Source organism: Chelonoidis abingdonii, chromosome 6 (genome assembly GCF_003597395.2).
Source record: "Chelonoidis abingdonii isolate Lonesome George chromosome 6, CheloAbing_2.0, whole genome shotgun sequence".
NCBI classification, from domain to species: domain Eukaryota; kingdom Metazoa; phylum Chordata; order Testudines; family Testudinidae; genus Chelonoidis; species Chelonoidis abingdonii.
Window position 1 is genome coordinate 70212008 of NC_133774.1, and position 20561 is coordinate 70232568.

The 20561-nt window shown below is 41.9% G+C and overlaps 1 protein-coding gene across 10 annotated transcripts in view; it reads left to right on the top strand.

The window, feature by feature from the left end:
• Window positions 1–1176: 1176 nt before the first annotated feature.
• The window catches only part of FER (FER tyrosine kinase), a 438602-nt gene continuing 419217 nt past the window's right edge, over window positions 1177–20561 (top strand). For 7 of the 10 annotated variants that reach the window (XR_012656117.1, XM_032762614.2, XM_032762619.2 and 4 more), the window contains exon 1: window positions 1191–1279. The gene's annotated coding sequence lies outside the window, so the exon portion shown is untranslated. Of the gene's footprint in view, window positions 1280–3363; window positions 3413–17345; window positions 17644–20223; window positions 20357–20561 lie in introns of those variants that run through there. The other 3 variants (XM_032762616.2, XM_075067142.1, XM_075067143.1) reach the window with 3 other exon arrangements.

Consider the following 20561-nt stretch of genomic DNA (forward strand, 5'->3'; position numbering starts at 1 on the left):
TAACCATAAAACTCAGGAGTGTAAAAAATCCATACTCCTGAGTCATGTAATTATACCAACCTAACCCCCAGTGTAGACAATGCTGTGCTGGTGAGAGAGCATCTCCCTTTGACATAGTTACTGCCTCTTGAGGCAGTGGATTAACTACGCCAATGGCAGAAGCTCTCCTGTCAGCATAGGACCATCTTCACTGAAGTGGTAGTGGGTCAGCTACTCCAGTGTAGTGTTTTAAGAGTATACCTACCCTTACTCTTGGTTACAGTATATAGTGGAAACTATCTTATTTGCATGGGGTGTCCTGGCATTCCTTGCGCCACCTGTTTTGCTCTGTGGCTGACTCTCACAACTGTCTCCTATCTATTTCTCTGAATTGTGCCAAGTAATTGCGTGTTTTTCTTCAAATGCAGGATCTCTGAGGTAATGGATTCACATCCCAGTTCCCATGACTGGCAGTGAAAGTTTTTAACTCTTTACACTTTTTCTGAATGCACAGGACCCCAACAAGGCAAACAAACCAAACTCCCCATTTATTTATCTTTAAAATATTGATTTTTGGGCAGGCCTGAAGCTAGGATGACCAGATGTCCTGATTTTATAGAGACAGTCCTGATTTTGGGGGCTTTGTTTTATATGGGCAGAATTACCCTCCCCCTCCCTCCAGAATTCACACTTGTTAACTGAGCACCCTACCTAGGACAACAATAGGCTTTATGACTCCTGGATCCAGCTCTTGCTGGGGAATCATATCCAGGCAGGACAGGGTGGACACTTGACAAGACAATTTGGCCCCTTTGAGGCCACGGAAGGGGCGCGCTTGTAAGTAAAAAACCGCTACAACGATAACAGTGAGCGCCCGCACCGCCTAGCGGGCAGGTGAGTCCCGGCCACCAAAGAGAAGAAGGAAGAGTACGATGATCGCTACTTCCGCGAAATTCGAACACACACTACGTTAACTGCTAGGCCAACGGTAACCCCAAGCTTCCGAACGCAGCATTTATAGCTAGCTGTATAGACAGAGGCCCGCCCTCCTCACGTCTTCCAGTGTCCCGCCCACTAGCCTCCTCTCCCAATCGCCTGGCTACCTTCAGAGCAGGGGCGGCAATGGCAGGTCAGTTTTCTCTACGGAATTGGTTGCTGGACCTAGAGTGTCACGAGGGGGCGGAGTTCATGTGGATTGGCTGTCGGGTGGCGAGAGGTAGGCGCTGATTCGTTGGCAGCGCTCACGGGACGCTGGCGGGGCTGTGACGTCGCGGTGCGGTGGAGAGGCTCGGCTTGTCAGGTAGGTAGGTTCCGCGCGCGGCGCGGTTCGGCGGTCCCGTATCCTGGCAGCGGGGCTTGGGCGGGGTAGCGGGGCGGGAAGGGGGCAGGAGAGATGGCTTCCGTTCCCGCCTGGGCCTCGCTGCGGGGCTGTGGTGGGCAGGATGAGGGCGGCTAGGCCCAGCTCGCTGAGTTACCTGCAGCCGGGCAGGGGCGGTGGAAGCCGGGTCCCCTGGCCGCTACGAGCACCCTGTGTTGCTTGTCAGCCCGTGTCCAGTGAGCGACAGCCTGCCCGGCTCCTCCCGTGGCGAGGGTCGCTGTGTGCCCCGCCCTGTCCAGTCTCGTTAGTGTCGCCTTCACGCCTGGCCTGAGCGGCGGCGGGAGAGCGCGGGGTGCGGGCGTCACTGCGCGCTGGCCGGAGGTCTGTGCACGAGGGTGAGGCGTTGCTGGGTGTCAGCCTGTGGAGGATACTTGGGGATTTGCTTCAGTCCTTTTCTCCTGCCAAGGTGCTTCACTCCACAGCTGCTCCCTCGCCCCCTTTAGTGTTCGGCTCCCTTCCCTCCTCTTTCCGCTTAGCTGCTCTTCTCCTAACAGAGCCCCCCTCCCCCGTTGTGGCTCTTATGTGCCATTAGTTGTATTCTCGCTTTGTTCACTCTGCTGGTGTGCTACAACCCTGGTTGTTCAGACTGTACATTCTTTGGAGCAGGTACTGGATATTCCTGCTTGTGCTGTCAAAATAGAGAACAAGCCTAGCTGCTCCTAACACGCTAAAATTCTGGACCCTGATGAATTCGTGTGGGTGAGCACTGCAAAAACCCTCCTGCAGCTTACTCTTGATAATTGGCTTAAAACCCAAATTTGCGTCAGAAACCTATATGAAGTGTTTTAGAATGTTGTCAGTCTGAGGTTATGTTAAAATAAAATAAATGGCACTGTAGTGAAAGCAAAGGCTGAGAAACTATGTCAGATAGATTAAAAGAATAGCTACTGATAAAGTTAGGCAGACACATTGTTTAGATTAGAATGAAATGTGTTGCAAACTAAAAATCAGTGAATATTTTCAAGCAGAATATTCATGGAACCTTATTAAGAAACAAAGATGTGTTCTCTAGAAGATTAGCTGTATTATTGGCATAGCGCTAGCAATGTACACAGTGCTTTTAAATAATAAGTTAGAGGTTCCTGCCTTGAGCAGTTTAGAATAAACAAGGAGAGAGGTATGGGGAGGCTGAGCTGCAATAGTGAATGATAATAGGGTAAACATATAGTAACATGCATCTGGTAAATTCCTCCTTTTTGTTCTCTCAGTATAGTATAAGAACTTGAAATATTGTTTACAGTGAATTTATGGGTGGAGGTTATTGCTGGAAGGCTAACATGAAAAAAGTTCTTCTGCTTCAAAGATCTCAAAGCTCACAAGTTTGTGTGATTGTATAGGGTCAGCAACAGTACTTTCAGAGGTCATCTCTTAAACAGATAAATTAAAAAAACCCTAATACCTTTACTTAATCTAAATTAAATATGTATATAGTATATATAATATGGCAAACTAAGGATTATTCGATTACAAGATTTTAGATAATTTGTATACAAAATTGTTATATGGTTCTTGTATTAAAAGTCACAGTCTCCAAAACTCTGGTCTCATAGATTCAATCCTATATTTCTTTTATTTGTATTATGGTAGTACCTGGAGACTGCAGTCAGTATTGTGGATCCTATTATGAAAAGATGCTGGACAAAGTTAGGGAGTCAGGGTTCCTGTCATGAAGAATTTACAGTCTAAAACAATAAGTAAAAAGTGGATGTAACAATTAGTAGAAGAGAAGGGGGAGGGAGGATGTGTTAAATATGGGAAGGAGGATTTAGATCTGTGATTCTCAACCTCTCCCATAAGATGACCCTGTGTTATAACAGGAAGTTCTCTTCTCCCACAAATTTCAGGACCTATGATCCCATTAAAATAAGGGAAATAGGTGTAACTCAGTAAAACAAGGACGGGGAAGGAAGGAAGGGTAGGTGGAAGGCAATGACAGGCCCTATGTTGAGAATTCTATGATTTACTTGTTCCAATGCAAATTCTGTCCCTGGTTTGCTTATACGTAGCTTCTCCTACTGGAATATCATATTGAATATTGGACATTGGTTCAGTGCTGTTGAGTGTACAACTTTATTTTCCTCAAGCGTCTACTCTGTTCGTTCTGTTTCTCATCTATTTATGATGTGATATGATATGTATGGTAAGGTCTGTCATAGCTTTCCTACTCCGATTTGAACCTTAGCATTCATAATCTGAGAAGCTAGCATGAACCCCTCTAAGCTTAATTACCAGCTCAGATTTGATCTCGCTGCCACCATCCAAAAATTCCAGGGTTTTGGCTCCCTCTGGTCTCCCCAAAACCTTCCCTGAAGGGACCCAAGACTCAGAACTCTGAAGTCGCACAACAAAAGGGAAATAACCCACTTCCCTTCCCCCTACATCTCCCACCCAGACTTTCCTCTCTGGCTAACCTGAGAGTACTGATGAATCTCTACATCAACAATACAAGAAGCCTGTCTCCTTATTCCCCAAACAAGACAAACCCCAAGACAAGGAAACAGATAAGATTCTATCTCTCTATCCCCCTCCACCCCCCTGGGCGAGACCTTACCCTCCGAGAGTCTAACACAAAGAGAATCCCGTTCCCTCGTTCCTAGGCCTACCAGAGAGAATAAACTCCACCCCCCGCCCCAAATCTAAAAGAAAGCTTATATAAAAAAAAAACACATGAACAGATGACTCTGCATTAAAGTTGACAATACACAGGGCTATTACTTAAAAGAAAAATATGAATAAACAGACTTATTCAAAAAGAGATACAATTCAAACATTCCAGCAAACTACACACATGTAAATACAAAACAAAACATATAAAAGCCTATTGTTTTGCTACCTTTGTACTCACAACTTTGAAACTGAAGATTAGAAGCTTGAAGATAGAAAGAAGCCTCTCATAGCTGACGACAGACCAAAGACCCAGACCCCCAAAAATTCCCTCCCTGACTTTGAAAAAATCCGGTTTCCTGATTGGTCCTCTGGTCAGGTGTTTGGTTCCCTTTACAGGTGAAAGAAACATTAACCCTTAGCTATCTGTTTATGACAAGGTCAAAGCTTAAAGTGGAGTGATCTTTTACTGTATACTGATGACTTAATGTTTAATGTCAGAATAAATGAATTTTAATGAGAGATTAGAAAAAAAAAGTAGCTGATAAAAAAGGTGAGCTTTCTGTGAGAGATGTAGAAAGTAAAGTGTAGGTAAGGGTGGAATTTTTAGAAACTCAGACTTTATGCAAAAGGGATGAGAGAGCTAACTTACTAAACTGGACTAGAAGTGGGTAATATAGCACCTACTGAATTCATACTAATTTCAAAATGTACCCCTGTGCTTTTCATGGACTTCTTTAATTTAACATATTATTTTGTATCATGAGGAGGAAGGATGTCTTGCCAGTGGGAGGTGGGTTGGCACAGGATTCTTGCCGTGGGCAAGTCTAGATTGATCCTGTTTTCCCCCTGTGCTGAATCTCATGTTACTCTCCACATTGCCTTTTCCACTTACTGTCAGTCGCTGACCTGGTGTTTGAACTGAGAACCAACAAGGTGAAGTAAAGTATGTTGCCCAGTCATGCTGGGGGCACGGAAAAACTGGTCTAAAGCCCAGACAGAGCTGCTTCGTTACAGGGAAGTAGTCTAGCTGCATGAGGTAATCTGCTTACAGGGAGGAGTCTGCTAGTGTGTGGGAAGTGGGCTTAGAGAAGGGAAAGGGGGGTTCCTTTTACTGATGGGCAGGTTGTGGGTGGAAGAAGAGGGAGAGAGTTTATGCAGTGTACTTCCCTCTGGAGCAAATATTTGTTCTTGCTATTAAATGTTAAATTTTACTTTAAAGCCTTTTTTATTACTCAACACTAAACACTAACTTAATTATAAATTCTTCTGGATTACTTATTTATATTGTACTTAAAGTGTTCTTAAAAATGGAGGAGAGAATTAATACAAATAAAGTGTTCACTGTTTCAAATCACTATAGAAAGCTCTCTGTTCATCAAAAATGTGTATATGGAATACATCTTTAAACAGTGAGAGGACGTAAAATAATTTATATTTAAATGAACATAGTTTCTAAGGTACAGATTTTTATTATCACAGTGCACTGTTGCAAATTACTTTGTTTTTGAAGACTAAATATTCATGAAAATATAAAATTGTTTTGTTTTTAAATTTGGTTTAGAGATTTCTTGGAGGTGAATATTAATATCCATGCAACATTTGCCTCAATGTATAAACTTGTTAGTAAATGCTTATAAAAATTAACTGTAACATTTCATTTTGGCTCAAGATAAATTCATTTTTTAAATGTAGTTCTACACTAGAGCAACAGCACACAGTTTATAGAAAGGATTTTGAAGAAGAGAGCTTTTAGCACCATCATTGCTATTCTAATTTGCTGTAAACACTGAAGCTTAAAAGAATGAAATGGAAAAACTAGGCTCTTTGATATCTTGTGTTGTCCTCTCCTGCAGGGTATTTCCTTTCTATCAGACCAAATATTAGAAGACAGAGCAGCCGGTTTGATTTAAGAGTTTTGTGCTGGTTTAGAGACGGGTAGCAATCGATTTCTCAGGGATCGATATATTGCGTCTCATCTAGACGCGATATATTGATCCCCGAACGCGCTCCTGTCGACTCCGGAACTCCACCAACGCGAACGGCGGTAGCAGAGTCGACACGGGGAGCTGCGGATGTCAATCCCATGCTGTGAGGATGGTAGGTAATTCGATCTAAGATACTTTGACTTCAGCTACGTTATTCGTGTAGCTGAAGTTGCGTATCTTAGATCGATCCCCTCTCCTAATGTAGACCAGCCCTCATTCAGATGGGCTGCCTGCCTATAGTCAGCCATGCAACTTGGAGGCAAGGGGGAGCTTTCAAGCCCTTTGTGCTTTTCTCATTGTCTGTCTGTGCTGTTTTGCTTTTTGTTCTGTTTCCGTTTCTAAATTTGTTCTTAAAGATTGCTCTAGAACAGTGGTTCTCAAACTTGAACTGCTGACCCCTTTCATGTAGCAAGCCTCTGAGTGCGACCCCGTCTTATAAATTAAAAACACTTTTTAATATATTTAGCACCATTATAAATGCTGAAGGCAAAGTGGGGTTTGGAGTGGAGGCTGACAGCTTACAACCCCTCATGTAATAACCTTGCAACCACCAAGAGGTCTTGACTTCCAGTTTGAGAACCCTTGCTCTAGATTGCACCACTTGCCAATAGCCAGGGAGCTGTTACAGTAGATTTTGGACACCAGGGCGCAAGAAAATCCTGGCCATGCCGCTTAGGCAAGCTCCAGGGATGGTTATGGTAGTAGGACCTACTATTTCCTTTTACTGGACTGAGGCACCTATGCCACTTCCAATGGCTTCATTGCCACTTCATGCTCACAGTGCTCCCCTAATGCAATGTGAAATCAGCTCCAGATACTGGAGTACTAATTACAAACTAAAATATTTTTCTTATACGTAGGTCTTCAGTTTGTTACATTGTGTAATAAAATTTCCTTTGACAATGCTACTATTGAGTAAATAATTTTAATAATTTATAAGCAGTTAGAAATGTATCTATATCTTGAAGTCCAAAAATGTAAAAAACCAGTGTTTTATGTAATAACTGCCCTGCCTCTGTCTGATTAATTCTAAGGGAGACTTCATACAAGCAAAATGCATAAATATGATTTTTCAATATATATTCAAGAAAATATTTTAAAAGTTGCTTCAAGTCTGACATAGAGTAGTGAAAGTAAAAGCATTTTCCAAGATAAACATGCACCTCCCCCTGCTCAGTTTGATTATGATCAAATGGAACTGAATATGATATTTGTTAATCAATGGATCTGATGCTCATATGTCATATCTAATACATTTTACTTCAGATGGATTTGTCTGGATTGCACATCATTTGAATTATTAATTATTTTGCCATTGCAGGACCAAATTCTGCTGTTGAACGTTTCTATAGAGAAATTGGGCTCCGTATTCTTTATTTCTAGTGATGCCTGATCTAGAAAGATCCCAGTTTATATCTGACTATTTGTGGAACTGGCAGTTATGAGAGAGAACTTTTTAAAAAAGCTCTCGATGAGTCATGTAAAGTGAATCTTGAAGTTAGAGACTAGATCTGGAATCCTACTGCCATTTCTACCAAAGCACTTTTCAGAAGTGAATTGCATTTGGAAAATCTTCCCATATTTGGAAGTTTTACTGTTGACTTTAGTGGCTAATGGAAGCTGAGTTAGGCCAGTGCGGAGTTCTCATTTAAATCATTCTACCCTTTCTTTCTGGGCTTCCGAAGTTTTCTTTTAAAGGTATGAAAATAGAATATCTCAATGGTAAGGGATAAGAATTCTTATATGGCATAAAAAACTAATTCTAAAAATATTTTCCTATATGGCACTTGCAGTAATGAGTATTTTGCGTGTTGGTCTAATCCAGTGATACTCAGACCTCAGTGCTTCAGGAGCCAGATTAGTCATCGGCATTACCCAAAGGAGCCACAGCAGTGTGAATTCATTGTTTCATGTACTCTTTCTCTATATGTAATTATTCTCACAGAAAAAAGACTGACCAAGTATTCTACAATTAGCTAATAACATAGGAAAAGCATCCTGATTAGTTGTTAATTTAGATTAGTTAATTAAATCACAGTGTTTGAATGTTACACATCACAACGAACTGTGGGAGACACATTAAACTCAGTCTTAAGTATCACTGGTCTAATCTCAATGTCATATATGAATGTCGTTCTGTATACATCAAACTACTTACATGTTCAGCATTATTTTAAAATCTAAATTGCTTACCTACACTCTTAAAATCATATGCCCCCTCTGTTCACTGACTCTCCCTTCCCTGCACTCTCTTACCCACTCCAAATTCCTGCTTGCTTTGTGCAAGTTAACTTTTCCTGTTTGTCTTGGGCAAGCAGACTTTCTCAAGCCTAGGTTGTAGGATTTCCTTATACTGATGTCACAGTTACTTTTTGGGATAGAGTGAAATTCAGATTATATTCTCTCTCTTGCCTTTCTGGCTTCAACGTATTGTATTGTGAGGGCAGGCCAGTTTAGGCTGTTTATCATCTTGATTTATAAGCAATATTTCATTGGGTAATCCAGAACAAATGTGATTTATTTATAGACCATGACAAAGAAGCAAAGCATGTATATGCAATTTCATACAAGATAAATCTATATTAAAGGAATGTTAAGTTTTTACTGTGAAGCACTCTTCAGAAAATAAAAGCTGTCTGTAGCTTTGACTTCTTGAGTATTATGTTTTTTACTTTATAGCCACATACTTTATTTTATAACCATAGGACAATCTATTTATCAGATTGTTGGACAGAGTATGAGGCAAGCCCGTATAGTGAATTGATCTGTGGCCTCTCTTAATGCAGTTGTATGTTCAGTGGTAGCTGTAACAGCCTCTCTTCAATCATTGCAAAAACCATATGGTGTTTTAATGAATGTAGTAGGTCTCTTGGAATAGGATGAATGGTGTTATGGATCACCCCAAAGAAACTCAGTGTTCTGTTTTTGCCTCATCTTCAGACTTAGTTTCTCTGTGCCTTAGCTTTATATAAGTGAAGTGGGGATAATGCAAATTCCCACTCTTACCAGGATGTCACAAAAATTCACGTGAGGCACATAGAGAAATGTCTAATGAAAGAGTTAAAACAAACAACCCGTCAGACTCTATTTGATGCAATGTTTGAATGGTAAATGATATATATGGTGGTTCACAGAGCATGAAGAAAAATAATGAACAGCAGTCTTGTTCACTGAACATTATCAAACTTCCCTACTGATGAGGCACGGGTCCTCTAGAAAAAATATGGTATGCTCACTTAAGACTATTGTGATTGTACATAAAGAGAGATAGGCAAGGTTGCACCGTCAACCTTAAGTTTCTAACATCATGATATTTGAATGACTTGCTGTAAAATCTCAACTTCTAAAATGTTTTATAAGTTCCTATATTGTTAAAATGGAAAAATGATGAAACACAGAATTTCCACCATGTTCAATTTTAGCTGCTAGACAGTGGGAGAAAGCTTTATATGATCCAGTAAAAGTGTAATTAGTGAGGTTGTAACTCACTCCTGAGAATGAACCTACTATATTTCACCTGAAAGGTGAAAATCAAATAGGTAAATTAAGCAGTAATAAGACATTGGGTCATAGACTTTAGGGTCAGAAGGGACCAATATGATCATCTCGTCTGACCTCCTGCACAAAGCAGGCCACAGAATCCTACCCATCCACTTCTATAACAACCCACGCTGCAGAGGAAGGCGAAAAACCTCCAGGGCCTCTGCCAATCTGCCCTGGAGGAAAATTCCTCCCGACCCCAAATATGGCGATCAGCTAAACCCTGAGCATGTGGGCAAGACTCACCAGCCAGCACTCAGGAAAGAATTCTCTGCAGTAACTCAGATCCCATCCCATCCAACATCCCATCACAGACCACTGGGCATACTTACTGCTGATAATCAAAGATCAATTGCCAAATTAAACTATCCTATCATATACCATCCCTTCCATAAACTTATCAAGCTTAGTCTTAAAGCCAGATATGTCTTTTGCCCCCACTACTCCCCTTGGAAGGCTGTTCCAGAACTTCACTCCTCTAATGGTTAGAAACCTTCGTCTAATTTCAAGTCTAAACTTCCTAGTGTCCAGTTTATACCCATTTGTTCTTGTGTCTACATTGGTACTAAGCTTAAATAATTCCTCTCCCTCCCTAATATTAATCCCTCTGATATATTTAAAGAGAGCAAGCATATCCCCCCCCTCAGCCTTCTTTTGGTTAGGCTAAACAAGCCAAGCTCTTTGAGTCTCCTTTCATAAGACAGGTTTTCCATTCCTCGGATCATCCTAGTAGCCCGTCTCTGAACCTGTTCCAGTTTGAATTCATCCTTCTTAAACATGGGAGACCAGAACTGCACACAGTATTCCAGATGAGGTCTCACCAGTGCCTTATATAACGGTACTAACACCTCCTTATCTTTGCTGGAAATACCTCGCCTGATGCATCCTAAAACTGCATTAGCTTTTTTAACGGCCATATCACATTGGCGGCTCATAGTCATCCTGTGATCAACCAATACTCCAAGGTCCTTCTCCTCCTCTGTTGCTTCCAACTGATGTGTCCCCAATTTATATCTAAAATTCTTATTATTAATCCCTAAATGCATGACCTTGCACTTTTCACTATTAAATTTCATCCTATTACTATTACTCCAGTTTACAAGGTCATCCAGATCTTCCTGTATGATATCCCCCGGTCCTTCTCTGTGTTAGCAATACCTCCCAGCTTTGTGTCATCCGCAAACTTTATTAGCACATTCCCGCTTTTGTGCCAAGGTCAGTAATAAAAAGTTAAATAAGATTGGTCCCAAAACTGATCCTTGAGGAACTCCACTAGTAACCTCCTTCCAGCCTGACAGTTCACCCTTCAGTACGACCCGTTGTAGTCTCCCCTTTAACCAGTTCCTTATCCACCTTTCAATTTTCATATTGATCCCCATCTTTTCCAATTTAACTAATAATTCCCCATGTGGAACCGTGTCAAATGCCTTACTGAAATCGAGGTAAATTAGATCTACTGCATTTCCTTTGTCTAAATAATCTGTCACCTTCTCAAAGAAGGAGATCAGGTTGGTTTGGCACGATCTACCTTTTGTAAAACCATGTTGTAATTTGTCCCAATTACCATTGACCTCAATGTCCTTAACTACTTTCTCCTTCAAAATTTTTTCCAAGACCTTACATACTACAGATGTCAAACTAACAGGCCTATAGTTACTCGGATCACTTTTTTTCCCTTTCTTAAAATAGGAACTATGTTAGCAATTCTCCAGTCGTACGGTACAACCCCTGAGTTTACCGATTCATTAAAAATTCTTGCTAATGGGCTTGCAATTTCATGTGCCAGTTCCTTTAATATTCTTGGATGAAGATTATCTGGGCCCTCCGATTTTGTCCCATTAAGCTGTTCAAGTTTGGCTTCTACCTCAGATGTGGTAATATCTACCTCCATATCCTCATTCCCATTTGTCATCCTTCCATTATCCTAAGCTCCTCATTAGCCTTATTAAAGACTGAGGCAAAGTATTTATTGATATTAGATATTGGGCCATGCCTAGGTTATCCTTAACCTCCATTCCATCCTCAGTGTTTAGCGGTCCCACTTCTTTTCTTTGTTTTTTCTTCTTTTTATGGCTATAGAACCTTTTACTATTGGTTTTAATTCCCTTTGCAAGGTCCAACTCTACATGGCTTTTAGCCTTTCTCACTTTATCCCTACATGTTCTGACCTCACTAAGGTAGCTTTCCTTGCTAATCCCACCCATCTTCCACTCCTTGTAGGCTTTCTGCTTTTTCTTAATCACCTCTCTGAGATGCTTGCTCATCCAGCTTGGTCTACAACTCCTGCCTATGGTTTTTTCCCCCTTTCTTGGGATGCAGGCTTCTGATAGTTTCTGCAGCTTCGACTTAAAGTAATTCCAGGCCTCCTCCGCATTTAGATCCACAAGTTCTTCAGTCCAATCCACTTCCCTAACTAATTTCCTTAATTCTTTAAAGTTAGCCCTTTTGAAGTCAAAAACCCTAGTCCCAGATCTATTTTTGTTTATCCTTCCATCTAGTTTGAACTGAATTAGCTCATGATCACTCGAACCAAGGTTGTCCCCTACAACCATTTCTTCTATGAGGTCCTCACTACTCACCAAAACCAAATCTAAAATGGCATCCCCTCTTGTTGGTTCTTCAACTACTTGGTGAAGAAATCCATCAGCTATCACATCCAGAAAAATCTGAGCCCTATTATTCTTACTAGCACTTGTCCTCCAGTCTATATCTGGGAAGTTAAAGTCTCCCATGATCACACAATTCCCATTAGTGTTTACTTCATTAAAAACATTAAAGAGGTCTCTATCCATATCCAATCAGATCCCAGCGTCTGTAGCACACCCCAAGCACTATCTCAGGGGAGGCTCTAGTAGCTTTCTTTCCCAGTGTGATTTTTGCCCAGACAGACTCTGTCTTATCCATTCCATCACTTCTTATTTCTTTACAGTTAACCTCATCATTGATATACAATGCTACTCCACCACCTTTGCCTTTATTTCTGTCTTTCCTAAACAGCACATAGCCTTCAATACCTGTACTCCAGTCATGACTACTATTCCACCATGTTTCTGTTATCCCTATAATATCCGGTTTCACTTCCTGCACCAGTAGCTCTAGTTCCTCCATTTTGTTACCTAGGCTCCTCGCATTAGTGTACAGACATCTTAATTTTTGCCGTTTGGCTTCACTGACATTCTTTACCCGGTTAGGCACAGACATTCTACCACCAGCATCACCTATTAGACTGGTATCTACACTACCCTTCCTCCTTTGTCAATTCTTCTGTCCACGGCTGTATCCCCTCTTACTTTGTTTTCTTCCCTCTCAAGGTTAAATTCCGGCGTGGAGATCACCTGGACATCTCCCAACCATCTCCCCCAAATTCCTAGTTTAAAGCTCTCTTAATCAGTTGGGCGAGCCTCCATCCTAGAAGTCTAATTTCCCTCCTTACTCAGGTGAAGTCCATCCCGAGAGAACAGTCTTCTGTCCATAAATGCTTCCCAGTGGCCGTACATCCCAGAGCCTTCCTTATAGCACCACTGTCTGAGCTATCTGTTGATCGCCATAATCGTGTCACATCTTTGTTGCCCTTCTCTAGGAACCGTCAGAATCCCACTGAAGATCACCTGAGCCTTGATTTTCCTTAAGCATCTTCCCGAGTCTGGCATAGTCTCCCTTGATACGTTCCAGCGAGAATCTAGCCGTATCATTCGTTCCCACATGAAGGACAATCAACGGATTCTTTCCCGCTCCCATTAGGATCTTTTCAGCCTCAGGTCCACATCCCATATCTTAGCACCCGGCAGACAGCACACCCTTCTGTTCTCTGGATCAGCTCTAGTTACAGGCCTGTCTATTCCTCTCAGTAAGGAGTCCCCAGTCATGTAGACCTGCCTTTTCCTGGTGACAGTGTGATTCTCCGGTCTATCCCCTGCACTCACTGGCTGCAAGTCCTCTCGATTCCTATTCACCCTTGCAATCCTCCTGGGGCTCATATTTGGTGTTGTCTCTATTGACTCCTCCTCTCTTCCTGTAGGACTAGCAGCTCTTCTCTTTTTCCTTGCCCTCTGTCCTTCAGTGACCACCTGCTGTGCCATTTCTTCTTTTTCCAACTCTGCAAACCTGTTCCTGAGTTCTGTTTCTCCTTCACTGGCCCGTCTTTTCCTCTGCTTCGTTCTCTTAGTTACATGCTTCCACCGTCCACTTTACTCACCCAGCAGTCTCTCTTCAGAATTCTTTGGTCCTACTTCCATCTGCAAGTCTGAGCTTATTCCTTCAGCCTCCTCATGTCTTTGCTCCATCATCTGCTCGAACCCCCTTCTAAACTTGACCATTGTTTCCACCTGCATCTCCAGTCCTCAGATCTTTTCTTCCATCAGCTCTATCAGGTGGCACTTCATGCAGACAAAACTCTTTTCAGGTACCCCCTCTAGGATCATGTACATGCCGGAGCTTCCACGTGTAGTCATCCTCATTGTGTCTTTCACTGCTGCCTCTGTATCGGTCATAGGCTTCCCACCTAAAACCTGTTAGTCCAAGAAACACAAACCAAACCCCCAACAGGCACCAGAACACTGACAGGCCACCACCCACTCCCTTAACTAGCCTGTCAGTTCCTCTGCCTAGGTCTCTTAGTCTCCCCCACAACCTCTTCCTGTTAACTCCCTCTGAAACTCCCCTGTTTATAGCTCTGTTTGCTGGCTGCTGTGCCGCTGCAGCTGTGTATGCTGCTGCCTGACTGGCTGGCTACTTTTATAGGACCTTAAGCAGGTAAGCCCCACCCCCTAAACAAGGCTCAGCTTCTCTCCCAGCACACTGCCCCTAGCAGCCTCCACACATACAAACTGCTCCTCCAAGAGAACTCCCTCTGAAACTCCCCTGTTTATAGTCACCCAAGCGTTCTGAAGGAACTTGTATATGAAGTTGCAGTACTACTAACTGATATGTAACCCATCACTTACCAACCTCTGCACCAGATCACTAGAGGATAGCTAATATAATGCTGCCTTTTTAAAAAGGCTCCAGAGGCAATTCTGGCTTATATGACAGAGGTGTATAAAATCTTGAGTGGTGTGGAGAAAGAAAATAAGGAAGTGTTGCTTACCCTTTCACGTAACACAAGAGCCAGGGATCACCTGCTGTCGGAAGACAGGATACTGGGCTAGATAGTCTGACCCAATATGGCCATTCTTAATGTTTTTAAGTTAAAACTAATTATAAAAATGACATTTTTCTATGCTTCAGCATACATGTCAGTGCTTGTACCGTTGCTAACCTTAACATTCAAACAGTTAGTCAGATTCCGTATTCTATAGGATGCTTCTTACCTCACTTTGACTCTGTGGTTGCTATATGCTGCGCAGGTTTCTAATTCCTTTTTCAGTGCTCCTTTGGCACGCTGAAGGCAGAACCCAACCTTTCTAATTTCTAACTGCCTTTTAATAGTTGAGCCTGTCACTAGCCAGGTTATGCAAATAAAGGTGCATCAGACTTATTTTTCAGTGTATACCAGGAAGTCTTCATAGTTGCCATGGGAATGTCTTAAAGTTGTGGTGATCAGCTTTACATTATACAGGAGGTCATCATAGATGGCCATAATATTCCTTTCTGGCCTTGAAATTTTTAATCTAACCACTAAAATAATAATTTTTTTTGTGGGTTAATTGTATTTTTTGTAATCACAAAACTGGGGGGATTGCTGTACTGGCCTGATCCATGGAGTAAAAAATGCTAGTGCCAAATTTTATGATTATTTTCTTTGTGGAGGGGCAGAAGGGGGAGGAGAATATATCATGATGTATAGCAGAAGGATTCTACCTTGCATTATTTAATATACCAAAAAGCTATGTAAAAAGAACATTAAGGTTCGCCTTAATTTGGCCCCCTTTGTTTATGAATTATGATAGTATGTGATCCTGTAATTAAATACTGTTTTTTTCCTCTAGGACCACTGCTTCAGTCTGTGCATAGGTTGGAAATTTAATATTTTGTTCTCATTGTTAAAAAGTGGTGTATGACTTTTTTTTCCCTGCACACTGTTCAAACCCTTGTCTGGATACAGAACTGTTAATTTTCTTATGGGCTTTTCCATGATTCTCATTGCTGTACTATCTGATTGCTTGAAAACCATTTATTTATTTTAACAACACACCTGTGAAGAGAGGGTAGTATCCACATTTTACTGATGGGGAACTGAGGCAAGGATAGATTAAGGTAAAAATGTGCACCATTTTTGAATTCCCATTTTGAGATGCCCAAGACTAGAATTCTCAGAATATTTAGCATTATGTAGCATTTTGTATGTAAGTGTTCAGCTCATCTGCAAATCAGACTCCAGAGGGAACACACAACTAGTGACAGCCTTTGAAAATTTCGGTGTAAATAACTTACCCAACATCACATAGGAATTCTATGGCAGAGGTGTAGAATCCACTTCTCCAGGGCAACATTAAACTGTCTTGTTCACTACACACCTTGTAACTTCTGAAACAAATAAGCAGGGCCCTACCAAATTCACGACCACAAAAAAAACACATCACAGACCATGAAATTTGGTCTTACGTACTTTTACCCTGTACTATACAGATTTCATGAGGATGACCAACATTTCTCAAATTGGGGGTCCTGACCCAAAAGGGAGTTGTAGGGAGTCGCAGGTTATTTTAGGGGGGTTGTGGTATTGCCACCCTTTCTCTCCGTCTGGGTGGCCAGAGAAGGGTGGCTGTTGACTGGGCGGCTGGCTCTGAAGGCAGCGCCCTGCCAGCAGCAGTGCAGGAGTAATGGTGGCAATACCATACCGTGGCACTCTTACTCCTGCACTGCTGCCTTCAGAGCTGGATGGCTGGAAAGTGGCAGCTGCTTGCTGAGGGCCCAGCTCTGCAGGCAGCAGTGCAGAAGTAAAGGTGGCAATATCATAACATGCCATCCTTCTGTGCTGCTGCTGGTGGTGGCTCTGCCTTTAGAGCTGGGCTTCTGGCCAGCAGCTGCCGCTCTCCAGGTGCCAGAAGCAGCACAGAAATAAGGATAGTAGTACTGCAACATCTACAAGTTGTGATTCCCCCCCCCCCCACTCCTTTTTGGGTTAGGACCCTTACAGTTACAACACTGTGAAATGTCAGACTTAAATAGCTGAAATCGTGAAATTTAAAATTTTAAAAATCCTATGACTGTGACATTTACCAAAATGGACTCTGAATTTATTAGGTCCCTTACTATAGAGTCAGAAATGACTATAATCAAATGAAAAGGACAGTTATTTAAAAAAAATATTTTCTCAACTTTTACAATGAAAGCAAATATAAAAAAAAGTAAATTTGTATTTAATAATGCTAAACCTTTTTAAGTAATTTTTTCATTAACGAGACAGTCAGTATTTTAAGATTGAATAAAAATGTTTCCATTAGAGAAGCCTCTACGTAAAGTCTCCCTTGTCCTGCGTCTTGTGGATGGTGAAATGTTAGATTCTGATTAGGAACACTGACCATAGCACATGGGAAGGGTCTTTCTTCAAGATGAATGTGAAGCCACAAAAAGGAAAGTAACAAAGTATCATTGGTGTCCAGCCTATGTAACCTGTCCAAGCAAATGCAAATCTAAAGACCCCAGGAGCTACTTCTCCTTTGAAGAAAAACAGGAATTCTTACTCTGTTCTTCACTTGATCTAGAAAAGGATTCCAAGACAAGAGCAAACAAACAGATCATCAATATTTAACTAAATTCAGGAGATTAAGGTTTCCACATTAATTTTTTGTAATGGTGATGCTAAGATGGGTTCACCAGTTAAAGATATTGTTAGTGGAATTCTTCCCCAGAAGTTGCAATGAACAGGAAAGTAAAAAAGTCCCTGGACAGGGACTTTACAGCAAGAGGGCCTTCAGTACAAGCAATCCTGTTGGCCATACGCTTTGCTAGAGCTAGGGAGGGATGCAGGCTCCCAATTCATTGGGTGCACTCTACCATTGCTTATTCCTATGTGTATTGCCCATAGGGCACCAACCACTTGCAGCAGCACCCTTTGCTTCAGCATTGCAACTGTAATTCCAAGCTGCTGTGAACGGGAGGATGCTGGAGAGAGAATTTACCCTGCAGCAGTGGCTCCTGTCTCACAAAGCTGAGCCTGGCTCCCTACTCCATGTATTGTGACCTGGCATATAGGATTACAGTGACACTCAGGTTACGAAGTTTTGAAGTGTATTAGTAAATTATAGGTTATTAGTAAATTGAATTAAATCGAAGGCAAATGGAGTAACATCATATCTAGTGATGGCAGGGTAGGCAGCACAGAAGTAAGGATAGTAGTACTGCAACATCGCTACAATTTGCGATCCCCCCTGCCTCTAAACTCCTTTTTGGGTTAGGACCCATACAATTACAACACTGTGAAATTTCAGATTTAAATATTTAAATCATGACATTTACAATTTTTAAAATCCTATGACTGTGAAATTCATCAAAATTGTTAAACCTTTATAGTTCCAGTTTTAGTAAATTGGAGATGATAGTTCAAGCATTCTGTGTCTGTCTTTCTATTATGGGCTCTGACTTTTCCCCAACATTCCTGGTGCCTCAGCTTTTAACTGTCAGTGAGACAGTATTCCAATCCTCTCATCTAAGGGTCTGTCATTTCTACTCTCAGTTCCTTTGAAGTCTAGGTATGAACGCTAGTACCTGGTAACTGCTAATCTGGCATGGATGATACAATTGACTTTGAAGCCAATATATACATTCCCCACTTTATGTCCCAATTTTATTTACTAATAAAGATAATTCAGGTTTCATGAGCAAAGAGTTTTTCATCTCCTTTTACTGAAGATAGATATGTCAAAGTAATTCCAGGAATTTTTTAAATGCCACTTGATCATAATGACATCTAGAGGGGGATAGTGTAGATCTATTTTGATAAGGAATAAATAGGGAGGGGATGGAATGTCAGAGAGGGTCCGCGACCGTGGAATTGCTGTCCTCTGTACAGGGATTTCGAGAGGGGGAGGGGTCAGAGAGGATCCAGTCTGGTAGCTCCTGCGTATTTTTACCTGGTATTTCACTGTAATTTTGCATTAGTTGATGAACGCTTAAAGCAGCTATGAAATATTTACTGTGTAGTCAGGTAGAGACATCATAAAGAGTAATCATAATCAAGTCTCTTTACATTGGACTTACTCCTGCTGTGCTGCTACAGTTGTATACTTATGCTACTGTACAAGAGACTGATCATGCAAAACTCTTGTACAGCGTGTGTTTGCAGTTCAGTGTAAAAAGGTTTAATTACGATTATTTTAACAGAAACTCAGAAAAGCTGCAACCACTACCTTTCCCACATGAACCCCTACACCCACCTGCTCCCAGGAACTTCAGTTCTTGAGGGAGCCCCCATTTATCATCCTCTCCTATGAGTCCCTGCCATGCCTCCCTGATCCCCCTGCTTTTTACTTCTCCCTGTTGTCTGGAGGCTTCCTTGGGGGAACGGATTTTATGGTCTTCCTCTCTGTCCCACATCTAGCCTTGCTTGCCCCTTCCCCTGGGGTCCCCAGGAGAATGTTGGCATTGGAGCCCAGAATGGCAGGAGCACAAGGGCAAGGACCCCTGACTCAGTGGCAGTATTACAGGCTCCCACTCCCCTCTTCCTCCCTCTGCCACCACTCAGTAGCTCTGTTCCGGGCCAGAACCAGCCTGCATTGCTCCTCTTTGCTGGCTCCTGGCTTTCTTTAGTCCATGATGTTGAGAGGAGCAGCCATGAGTTTGGCAAGCAGAGTGGGACCTTGGTGCCAGCTATGCTCTCAGCCATGTGAGTTGTGTACATCTGGGCCTAATTTCTGTGCATGCAATTGCACCCGGAGATCTTGCAACAGCTGCCAGTGGCTAGAGCACCCATGAACTAGTGTGATGTCCTGAAGACCATTGACCTCACAAACAATGAGTTTCATGGCTTCATCTTTCATGGAGGGTGCTTTTGTGATACCATGTGCTTACTGTTCAAGGCATGCCTGACAGTTCTGTAGCTCTGTGTCACTAGTGGCTGTGCTCTGGAATTCAGACACACATTTTAAGCAGATGTTTTGTTCCTCCAATTTCACAGGAATACAACTGTTGGTGAAGATAGTAGTGTACAAGTCAAACAAATCTAAAAAATGCAGTTTAACACGTCCTTATAGGGCAGGCAAAAGAGAGTTCAAACCCTCAGTTGACTTTGTAGCTGTGTTTTTGTTCTAGCTACAATAGTTGTGTACCCAGAGAAATGCAACTTTATAAGTGCAATAAACACTGGAACCAAAACTACAGAAGAAAACAATTATCAGGTACTTGTGCAGCCTCTCTTCTCAAAATCTCACTCTGATAATCCACTTTGGTTTATGAGGCCACATCTTTCAATTCCTTCTCCAATGTCAAGTACTCTGTTCCATTTTCTTCCTTTGAATAAAAGAAAAGCAGTAGAGGCCATGCAGTTTTAGAGCTGAAACAGTTAAAATGTTTTCACAAAAATGACAAACTTCAGGATGGAGACAGCCTCAATTCTTGCTGTAATGTGTTCTGGAGATCTTGTAATTTCAGTAGATTAGGCTGAGTTTTATGTACATAGCCCCATCAAGACCATTAATAACTGACGCTTAATTATTTGAAACATCACTGTCTTCCTCTCCTCACTCCTGCCCCATGGGATTGATGGTGCTAGTGTAGGACACCTATGTTACTAATTGGAAAAATGCCTGTATTATCTTTTATAAATATTATGTATGACTCTGTTTCTCCGTTCAGTTGTTTATTGCTGCCTGTTTGAATATGTAAAGTCAGAGGAGGCTGTAGAGGGTTGTTACAGAACCGAGGAGGAGAAGGAAACCAATGATGTGTTAAAAGTCAGCCTCAGATACTCTGCTCCAGAGGAGATAAGGTAACTGATAGCTGGGCCATCAGTTTGTGTGGAGAGGGAAATACTCTGGTTCCATCCAGATTAGGAGGCTTTACTCTTTCTAAGCCTAAACCTGAAGTCAAAGGAGATCTAAAATCTAAACCTAGAAAAGGAGAGGTTTTTGGGTGAGCCGGGAGAGGTGGCCTTGGGTGTGTCAGTCAAATAACTGCTCACAAGACTCTGCTTG